At 42.2% G+C, this 11,449-nt stretch overlaps 1 pseudogene across 1 annotated transcript; it reads right to left on the minus strand.

Moving 5' to 3' along the window:
• Positions 1 to 364: 364 nt before the first annotated feature.
• LOC311125435 (AP-4 complex subunit mu-1-like) lies at positions 365 to 7,955 on the minus strand (annotated as a pseudogene). Its single transcript has 8 exons — positions 7,875 to 7,955; positions 2,634 to 2,700; positions 1,902 to 2,058; positions 1,759 to 1,824; positions 1,493 to 1,537; positions 1,218 to 1,268; positions 965 to 1,081; positions 365 to 556 (listed from the first exon to the last, which is right to left on the minus strand). The product of its transcript is annotated as an AP-4 complex subunit mu-1-like (transcript).
• Between the last annotated feature and the right edge of the window lie 3,494 nt (positions 7,956 to 11,449).

The following is an 11,449-nucleotide window of genomic DNA, read 5'->3' on the forward strand; positions in this document are numbered from 1 at the left end:
TTTTACAATATAGTTTAACGTCTGTTCTACACTACTTTCCTATATGAACATTCTGTAGAGAAGTGCAATGCAGGTGACAACTATATACATTACAGGAGGAGTGCTGAATGTTTCTACTCATATTCATAGATTTTCCTGCATTATTTCCCATATGACATAATATAATGACAATACTATAATGTAGGGGTAGCTTTTTGGTGTAGTAGATGCATTTGTATTGGGTCACTCCAATACACAGAATAAACATGTCATACAAAAGTCCCTTCACTTTTTCAGGCAGTCAAGATCAGGGTTCACATCCATATTGAGAGTAGACCAGAGTCTGAGTGATCAATGTTGTGTCTGTGTGCGCTGTATGTCCGTATCAGATACGGATGGTATATGCGTCTGAATGGGTCACGTAGCGGACCCAGCATTACAATGGTCCAGGCTGTATCGGGGACAGGCGGAGGAATCTAATTTGCAGTCCTGTGCAGGTGTACTTAAGCAGCTCAAAGCTCAGACTGACTGGTCCTACTTCCTGTAATGAGGCAGAGCTAAGGCCAGGGACCTCCAGCTGAATGTACAGGGAGAGAGGAAGTGCTCAGCATGTTGGTCAATCATTTGCATAGTTGTCTATCTATTACATGTCTATTAGGGTCAAATAATGTACCTTGAACAACAGGATTATTTTGCACTTGCTAAGTTTCCACTGAAGTATGTTAATCATATAATGCTGTCTGCATATGCCTCATTGCTCTATGCGACCTGCAAATGGCTAATGGCTTTTGAGAACCTGATCTATAGCTAACGATCTGATCTACAATCTATCTGATCTATAGCAAACAAGTATGCAGAGATATGATTCTTCCTCAATGATAAGACATTCCTGATTTCCTGACATCAGCGTCACTGAAACTGACCTATTATACCCTCACACTACCAGTACCTGCTATCTGCTATTGTGCTGATAATGTTTAGTCACCTTGAACAGGGCGGAGAGCTGGGCACCCCCTGGGAAGTGAGATTCTCCCAGTGAACAGCCTTGTTTTTTGGCTGCAGTTCAGCACTCTGGTCCGGGCTTCTCAACTCCTGAGAGAGACTGGAAAACAAAGAGGGTGAGAAGAGATGGAGAGAGCGAGGAGCGGGAGGTTGTTATGTACTGAGGGGGTACACATGGTGAGAGACCGGGAGAAGGATGGAGGGAACATGAGATAGAGAAAGGAGTTTCTCCTCACCTAAGCGAGCCCTTGGGGACCGGTATTGTAATATAAACATTAATAGCAGCGCTGTAAAAGAGAAGAGATTGCTTCCTTGACAAAGAGTGACCTACGTTGCAGTCCAATCAGAGAAGGCAAGGATAATCACACTGACAGACTACATTTAACTATTATAAAGTACATCATAAAGTATTATCAAGTGTTCAATGACTACCACATATGCTACATGCAAACTCTACATTCTCAACATAATGTACATGCATATCAGCATTCCCTGTTATTGGAGGACTGACCTCTTTGGGGGCAGGTCACACCGCAGCTTCAAGTACATCAATAACCTACAGGAAAGAGCAAGTGTGTGTTGAGGGTGGTGGTTGGGATGTTTAAAGACTTGATTTCCCAACACTCAAGTTAGTAAAATGGGGAAGTTAAAATGACAGTTGTCATCATTAGTAAGAGGAAGTGAAATCTGTGTGTTATACCATATGAGATGGTTCTGGTAAAGGGTTCTCTACCCAAAAGGAATGAACAGTGTTCTGAATGATGAGGGGTTCTGTACCTGCCACCACTGTCCCTCTCTATAGAAGGGAAAATACGGAATGGAGGGACTGTGGGCAGGTCATCACTATTTGCTAGAGAGCGAAAAAGTGTGTGTGAAAAACTTTGAGAGAGAATACATTTGTTTATGTAACAGTGAGATACAAGTCTTGGTGTAGTGTGTGTGTGTGTGATTGAGTGAATTCCATGAGCACCTCTCCTTGGCTGGGACACAATTTCAGGATTCTGTAGGTGTCAAACTCATCCAGCCTGACAGCCTGGTGGAAGCTGCACTCATCCACATGAACAGCTGCCCCATAGCCTGAGAGCAGAGAGGAAAGAGCAGATAACACAGACTTGTGTGTAATGCCTTGATGTCAGTGGGAGATGTGACTGTGCTCTTCCACAATAAGGTTGAGAGTACAACTAAAGGTCAATAACATCCATTATGACAATTAATGCTGTGGCAGGGAATGATATGTTTTAAAGGCCCAGTGCAGTCAAACGTGATTTTCCTGAGTTTTATATACATCTCCACACTGAGGTTGGAACAATACTGTGAAATTGTGAAAATGATGATAACGCCCTTTTAGTGTAAGAGCTGTTTGAAATGACCTCCTGTAATTTCAGCCTGTTTTGATGGGATGGAGTTTTGGCCTGCCTGTTGACATCACCAAGCAGTAAATTATTTAATAAACCAATAAGAAAGAGTTCCAAACCTCTCTGCCAATAACAGTTCGTTTTCAGAGAAGAGGAGGAAAGGGGGAGAAAGTGAGGAGAAAGGAGAATTTGAGAATGTAAAATGGTTAGGCATGGAAGATTCAGAACCTATTTAAGGTTGTACTTGCCTCTGACAGCACATCATTCAAAATTAAGACTTTAAAGAAGAAAGCTCACCTGAGCAGCTTGGCATGTAACACTTCACTCTGATCTCTCCCTCAATGTCTGCCTTCATCAGGACTCCCTGGAGAACAGTGAGGGAATTTAATCAGTTAATGACCATTTATAAATATATCATCCTTACAGTATATCCTTATAGAAATATAAAACCCAAAATTATATTTCTGTCCTGGTACACTTTAAAACGTAAGTATCCAATTTAAATGTCTAGGGACAGAGAGAGAAATGGAACGGACAGAAAGGAAGTATAGGTTAAGGAGGAGATACTGATCACATGCATGGCTCCACCATGTTATCGGTAACTGAACTAAATGACTATTGCCCCGTGGCACTCCCTTCTGTCATCATGAAGTGGTTTGAGAGGCTAGTTAAGGATCATATCACCTCCACCTTACCTGACATCCTAGACCCACTGCAATTTGCATACCGCCCCAATAGATCCACGGATGACGCAATCGCCACCGCACTGCACATTGCCCTATCCCATCTGGACAAGAGGAATAACTATGTAAGAATGCTGTTGACTACAGCTCAGTCTTCAACACCATAGTACCCTCCAAGCTCATCATTAAGCTTAGGGCCCTGGGTCCGAACCGCCGCCCTGTTCAACTGGGTCCTGGACTTCTTGACGGGCTGCCCCCCATGGGGTGAAGTTAGGCAACAACACCTCCACTACGCTGATCCTCAACACAGGTGCCCCGCAAGGGTGCGTGCTCAGCCCCCTCCTGTACTCCCTGTTCACCAGTGGAGGCTGCTGAGGGGAGGACGGCTCATAATAATGGCTGGAATGGAGTGAATTAAATGGTATCAAACATGTTTGATACCATTCCATTTACTCCATTCCAGCCATTATTAAGAGCCGTCCTCCGCTCAGCAGCCTCCACTGCTGTTCACCCATGACTGCGTGGCCACGCACATCTCCAATGCAATCATCAGGTTTGCTGACAACACAACAGTGGTAGGCCTGATTACCAACGACGACGAGACAGCCTACAGGGAGGAGGTGAGGGCCCTGGCGGAGTGGTGCCAGGAAAATAACCTCTCCCTCAACATCAACAAAATGAAGGAGCTGATCGTGGACTTCAGGAAAGAGCAGAGGGAGCACGCCCCCATCCACAAGTTCCTCGGCGTACACATAATTGACAATCTTAAAATGGTCCAGCCACACAGACAGTGTGGTGAAGAAGGCGCAACAGCACCTCTTCAACCTCAGGAGGCTGAAGAAATCTGGCTTCGGCCCTAAGACCCTCACAAACTTTTACAGATGCACCATTGACAGCATCCTGTCGTGCTGAATCACCGCCTGGTACGGCAACTGCACCATCCACAACCGCAGGGCTCTCCAGATGGTGGTGCAATCTGCCCAACGCATCACCAGGGGCACACTGCCTGCCCTCCAGGACATCTACAGCACCCAGTGTCAAAGGAGGCGCAACAGAGCCTCTTCAACCTCAGGAGGCTGAAGAAATTTGGCTTGGCACCTAAAACCCTCACAAACTTTTACAGATGCACAATTGAGAGCATCCTGTCAGGCTGTATCACCGCCTGGTACAGCAACTGCACTGCCCGCAACCGCAGGGCTCTTCAGAGGGTGGTGCGTTCTGCCGAACGCATTACCGGGGGTAAATTATTCGCCCTCCAGGACACCTACAGCACCCGATGTCACAGGAAGGCCAAAAAGATCATCAAGGACATCAACCACCCGAGCCACTGCCTGTTCACCCTGCTATCATCCAGAAGGCGAGGTCAGTACAGGTGCATCAAAGCTGGGACCGAGAGAATGAAAAACAGCTTCTATCTCAAGGCCATCAGACTATTAAATAGTCATCACTAGCACATTAGAGGCTGCTGCTGCCTATTGAAATCACTGGCCACTTTAAGAAATGGAACACTAGTCACTTTAATAATGTTTACATATCTTGCATTACTCATCTCATATGTATATACTGTATTCTATAATATTCTACTGTATCTTAGTCCATGCCGCTCTGTCATTGCTTGTCCGTCTATGTATATATTCTTAAATTCCATTCCTTACTTAGATTTGTGTGTATTGGGTATATGTTGTGAAATTGTTAGATATTACTTGTTAGAGCTTACTGCACTGTCGGAGCTAGAAGCACAAGCATTTCGCTACACCCGCAATAACATCTGCTAAACACGTGAATGTGACAAATAAGATTTGATTTGAGGAAGGCCAAGAAGATCATCAAGGACCTCAGCCACCCAAACCACAGCCTGTTCACACCGCTACCATCCAGAAGGCGAGGTCAGTACAGGTACATCAAAGCTGGGACCGAGAGACTGAAAAACAGCTTCTATCTCAAGGCCATCAGACTATTAAATAGTCACCACTAGCCGGCCTCCGCCCAGTACCCTGCCCTGAACTTTAGTCACTACCCGGCTACCACCCAGGTACTCTACCACCTTAGAGGCTGCTGTCCATAGTCATGGAACACTGGCCACATTAATAATGTTTACATACTGTTTTACCCACTTCATATATATATACTGTATTCTAGTCAAGGCCTATCCTATTTAACTATTGCTGTACATATACTATTCTTCAGATATACTAGATATTCTATCCATATACTGTTCATGTTGTCTATACATCCAATCACACATATACTGTATATATACAGTCATGGTCAAAAGTTTTGAGAATGACACAAATACAAATTTTCACAAAGTCTGCTGCCTCAGTTTTGATGATGGCAATTTGCATATACTCCAGAATGTCATGAAGAGTGATCAGATGAATTGCAATTAATTGCAAAGTCCCTCTTTGCCATGAAAATTTACTTAATCCCCAAAAAACATTTCCACTGCATTTCAGCCCTGCCACAAAAGGACCAACTGCCATCATGTCAGTGATTCTCTCGTTAACACAGGTGAGAGTGTTGACGAGGACAAGGCTGGAGAACACTCTGTCATGCTGATTGAGTTAGAATAACAGACTGGAAGCTTTAAAAGGAGGGTGGTGCTTGAAATCATTGTTCGTCCTCTGTTAACCATGGTTACCTGCAAGGAAACACGTGCCGTCATCATTGCTTTGCACAAAAAGGGCTTCATAGGCAAGGATATTGCTGCTAGTAAGATTGCACCTAAATCAACCATTTATCGGATCATCAAGAACTTCAACGAGAGAGGTTCAATTGTTGCAAAGAAGGCGTCAGGGCACACAAGAAAGTCCAGCAAGCGCCAGGACCGTCTCCTAAAGTTGATTCAGCTGCGGGATCGGGGCACCACCAGTGCAGAGCTTGCTCAAGAATGGCAGCAGGCAGGTGTGAGTGCATCTGCACGCACAGTGAGGCGAAGTCTTTTGGAGGATGGCCTGGTGTCAAGAAGGGCAGCAAAGAAAGCCACTTCTCTCCAGGAAAAACATCAGGGACAGACTGATATACTGCAAAAGGTACAGGGATTGGACTGCTGAGGACTGGGGTAAAGTCATTTTCTCTGATGAAAACCCTTTCCAATTCATTGGGGCATCCGGAAAACATCTTGTCCGGAGAAGACAAGGTGAGCGCTACCATCAGTCCTGTGTCATGCCAACAGTAAAGCATCCTGAGACCATTCATGTGTGGGGTTGCTTCTCAGCCAAGGGAGTGGGCTCACTCACAAAGTCTCTGATTGGGAATGACACCCGGCCAAACATAGACACACAACCTAGAACTGAAACATAGAAAATATAACATAGAAACTCACGCCCTGACCAAACCAACTAAAGACAACAGGCCTCTCACGGCCAGGGCGTGACAGGGTGGCTATTTGAAGAATTTCAAATATAAAATATATTTTGATTTGTTTAACACTTTTTTGGTTACTACATGATTCCATATGTGTTATTTCATAGTGTTGATGTCTTCACTATTATTCTACAATGTAAAAAATAGTAATAATAAAGAAAAACCCTTGAATGAGTAGGTGTGTCCAAACTTTTGACTGGTAATGTAGTTAATTGAATTTATTTGGGTAAAAGACATATACAACAATATGTTTAATGTAGTCCCAGAGGAAAACACTTAAAATTCTTAATTAAAACACGTTTCCCAAGTGGTCCTCGATGGTAAAACAAATAAAACATCTAATGATTAAAAGGCAAGACAAAATTACAAACAACCACATTAGATTCATATTGACATACCAAAAGAGTGGCACAATACATTGCACATCATCCCTAACCTTAAATAACAACTTATTCATTGCACATCATTCATATCTTAAAAAATAAATACAACCTGACCAGCAGTAGCAGTAACCGAAGCACCACCACAAAGCGCTATATTTTACAACGAATGCTGCAGAAGAAGCGAACTCCTTCGTAGGCATCTCTTTTGTCCGCGCACGCACGCACAAACACAAACACACATGGCTGGTGCGCCTGCACACACACAGCTGGCAGTTTGACCTGTCTGAAAACAGCCTTTACTATATCTTTGTCTATCAAAAAAAATCTGAGCTGCATGCAATTGAACAAATTACAGGAATCATGTGCTCTTTCATTGCCTTCCTTGTAGACAGAATAAAACAGGGTTGTACTCACCTAATCCGTAAACCTACTAATACATTTATAATAAATTACAAACGTAACATAGGTGGCACAAGAGGGCAGTGGAGTGGTTTCTCTTAGCTAGACAATCTTGTCCAAATGAAAACCTTCCATAGACAAATGCTTGGATAAATAAATTGTTTTGCCCAAATGTAGCAACACTTTGTTGTCAATCAACCAATCTCTAAAATAATGCAATTCCTTACTCAAGGTCTCCTCTATGTAAGCCATACCCTTCCCTGATAATGCTGAGTCATCAGTATAAAGCATGAGTTTGCACTTAATTGCAGTTGGCATATCATTGACATACAGTATATAAGGAATAAGAGTGGCACTAAGATTGATCCATGCGGTACTCCACAGGATATTTGTTTGGCCTCTGACAGAACAGCACATCCTTGTGTTCTGTTGGTCAGGTAAGACCTAAACCAATTCACTGCTATATCATTTAGACCTATGCATTTCAGTTTCATCAGAAGAATATCATGGTCCGGTGTCAAACGCTTTTTGCAAGTCTAACATGACCAATCCTGTATAGTTCCCCTTCTCACTTTCCTGCTTGATGTGGTTAAAAAGGTGGATAATACAAGTATCAGTCTCAGTAGTTTGTTCTTGAGAAGGTGTCCTTCAAGTTGATTAAAAACGAATCTGTCTCAACAACTTTAGATAAGGTGCTAAGGAGTGACACAGGCCTGTAGGAGGAGGATGCAGTCTTTGTAGATGAGGTGATCTCCTTTGGAGGACAAGATGCACGCCTGGGATATCATCTTCCCGGAGAACAATAATAAGAAAACAATGCATGTTAACATCAACCTAGGTCCAATTTAGCTGCTTTTAGCAATGCTAGTTTTTACACACTAGCATTGCTGGTAATAAACTAGCAAAAAAACGGAATAGTCTGCCTTTAGTTAAATCAAATTCAATTTCAACTTAATCTGTTGTTTTTCTTTAGGCTTGGTCCTTATTCTGTTTAATTATACAATCCATCAAATGGATTGTATAATTAAACAGAATTTCCAAACGTGGGTCATGCAGTTGCTCAGCAAGGTCAGTTCCTAGCTGCTTACCTCATGTCAAAATAAAAGTCCCCACAAGTACTTTTTTTGTGTGTGCAGGTATTGCGCACGTGTAGGACTTTTATTTTGACATGAGGTAAATGGAGAGGAATTGGGTCTACAACAGACCCACGTTTGGAAAGTCTTTCATTTATGTTCTATTAGATGTATTATTATTTTTTTGCATAAGGACCAACCCTACGGACAATCGGCAGAGTAAGTTGAAATTGAATTGTATTTAACTTCTGGCTTCTGTCGGGCAATACTTTTTTTTTTGCCTTCTAACGTTAATTCCTAGCAACGCTAGTGTAAATACTAGCGTTGCTAAAAGCAGCAAGGTCCAACAGTATAAATACCTTGACATCAACACACATACTGTGGGCTCAGACTGTCAAACATCAGCATTTCAAATGGTTGTGATTCACTATTGTTGAGATAAACGTACCAGCAGCCAAAGAACATCCTACTCACTTGGCTCGAATGTGACTCCTAGTCTTTAACGTTACCACATTAAAACAGTAGCTAGCTAGCTGTAAATTAAAATGTCATGATTGAGTATGTAGTGGAACTTTGCTTTCCTACAGGATGCTTGCTTACTTAATAATACAACAAAACAAAATCCCTACGTTGACTCGTCACACATACATGACAGAAAATGTACTTTAAAAAGCTAGGTATCAATTTGTAGGTAGCTAGCAGTCATTTGTATACAAACCACGTTAATTATTCTTTGATGATTGTTGAAGGCCAGCTAAATGAACCTCAAGTTACACAGCGCCACCTAGTGAAATTTCATTCATTACACTTTCAAATTCACCACAGCTTGATTAATATTTTTGCAACATAGAATAGCTTTATATTTTATTAGAGCAATGCATTCACAGTAAATTTGTAGTTTGCTTTTGTAGGTGTAGGTGTCATGAACGCTGTGAACCAGAGGGAGGCTGGACTATGCACATTTTAGCTTAGTCTAGGTTCAAAATATCCCATTGTGGTTGGAAGTGATTTGGAACTCAGGCATGAGGTAGCGCAAACAAATGTCTTGTGAAGTTTTTGTCCTGAAGGGACACGTTTTTGGGACAATATGGCGGGTAGGCCTATGCCCGAATGGTTGTCGGATTTGGAGATGGACTCAAGGGAACCTTGAGGTCGATAAGAAAGTTGGCAACAACAACAAAAAGAAAGTGGAATATATTAAGAGTAAATATGGAATGCTGCAGAAGAAAATTGAACATGACGAGAGTGAGGGTGAGAGTAGCTCAGTTGGTAGAGCATGGCGCTTGCAACGCCAGGGTTGTGGGTTCGTTTCCCACGGGGGGCCAGTATGAAAATGTATGCACTCACTAACTGTAAGTCGCTCTGGATAAGAGCGTCTGCTAAATGACTAAAATTTAAAATGTAATTAACTGCAGTGAAGCCGAGTTTGAGCCTCATCCCAATGCTGATAAAGATGATTTTTGGCCAGGTGGGAGTGAGATTTTTGGAGAGAATGGATCCTTGCCTTCTGGCTGATTGATATGTGTTGTCAGGCTGCTGGCCTGGTGTAGGATCAGATAGAGCCAAAGTAGTGGAATAGTGGTGAGGTTTTAATGGTTGTAGGGTTAGTTGGTAGGGCACTTCTTTCACAAAGTGTAATGAAATCATACTACAGAATACTAGGCTGATACACAGTCAATACAGTAGGTGCACCTATAACATCTGTTTGCAGACCGCCATAATACCAAAGAAGAAGAAGGAACATATCCCATCTTCAACCTAGAGCTTAGTGTGGAATGAGTGGAGAAACAAAAGTGTCATTGTCTGTTCTTTTGGGTTTGATGTTGAGTCTTTGCCCGACAAAGTGATGTTAGGATATATAAGTTATCCTGTACGAGCTTTTGTGCTGAGTACATTATGTTGTTACAGGTGTCAAGCTTATGGGCATGTGGCAGCAGGTTCCTAGGTGTGAGAAGTGTGCAGAAGGGCATGAGACAAAGGAATGTGTAGCATTGGGGAAAGTAGTGGTATGTGTTAATTGTAGGGGTGCCCATGGGGTTGGGGATCCGAAATGTCCGGTGTGAGAAGCAGGTTGAGGTTTCCAGGGTTAGAGTAGTGCAGAAGTCATATGCTGAGGCAATGAAGAAAGTAGAGAAAGATGGGTCAAGGGGGAGGGATCCTGAGAGGAATGGTGTGAGTAGTAGATCTGTACCAAGTACAGAGGGATAAACCAACAAGTGATATACATGTTTCAGTAAGATTGGATTTTTGGCATTTATAGCAATGGTTATCAACTGTACTGCAGGGATGGAACGTAAGTCGCAGAAAATAGAGGTTGTGGTGTGCGAGACTTGACATCAGAGTTACAGGGTGTGTTAAGTGGCGGTGTCCCATCCTTTCAGGCTGTTGGCCTGAAGTAGGTCTAAATAGATTTAAATAGTGGAGTATGATATTTATTATAATTTGTTGATGTTTTGTGAGTGTAGTGTTAGGTGGTAGGGTATTAGTATTATTATTATTGGTACTATTATTAATTTTTTTAAAGCGAAGTATAAGGGAGTTATACTCCAGTCTAGTAGGTGGCGGTAATGCAGCATTTATTAGATGCCAACCGCCGTTAAATCTCATCGAAGAAGAAGAAGAAGCTTAGTGCGGAAGTGGATGCGCGGGAAAGGAGCAAACGTTAAAATGGCTTCTCCGAAAACTGTTCCTAAAGATGCACAGGTAGGAATTAACCGCCTAGTTAAGATTTGTGAAATGTCATAGTCTCAATCGTTCACAGTGTTGATGGGTGTTTAGTTAAATATCTATTGTGGCTTTGTCTGAAGTTTCTAAGTAGATTTTTGCTGGATTGTCAGCTCAAAATCTCGCTAGGTAACGTTAGCTTGCAAGCTAGGTAGCTAGCCAGTTATTTCTCTTTAAGCTAGCTAACGTTAGAACTAGAACAGAAGTATTTATTTTTCAAAGTGCATTTGTAGAGGGTGCTGTCCAGAAATATAACTCCATATCATTCTATTTGGATGCTTTTGCATAATGCATCTACTTGCCTATTGTATTGCTGGAAATGGTAACTAGCTAGTTAACGTTAACTTGTTATTTTTTATTTGTTGTATTTAACCTTTATTTAACCAGGTAAGCCAGTTGAGAACAAGTTCTCATTTACAACTGCGACATGGCCAAGATAAAAGCAAAGCAGTGCGATTAAAAACAACAACAACACAGAGTTACAT

This window comes from Coregonus lavaretus (assembly GCF_964263955.1).
Source record: "Coregonus lavaretus genome assembly, contig: HAP1_SCAFFOLD_6631, whole genome shotgun sequence".
Classification (NCBI taxonomy): Eukaryota; Metazoa; Chordata; class Actinopteri; order Salmoniformes; family Salmonidae; genus Coregonus; species Coregonus lavaretus.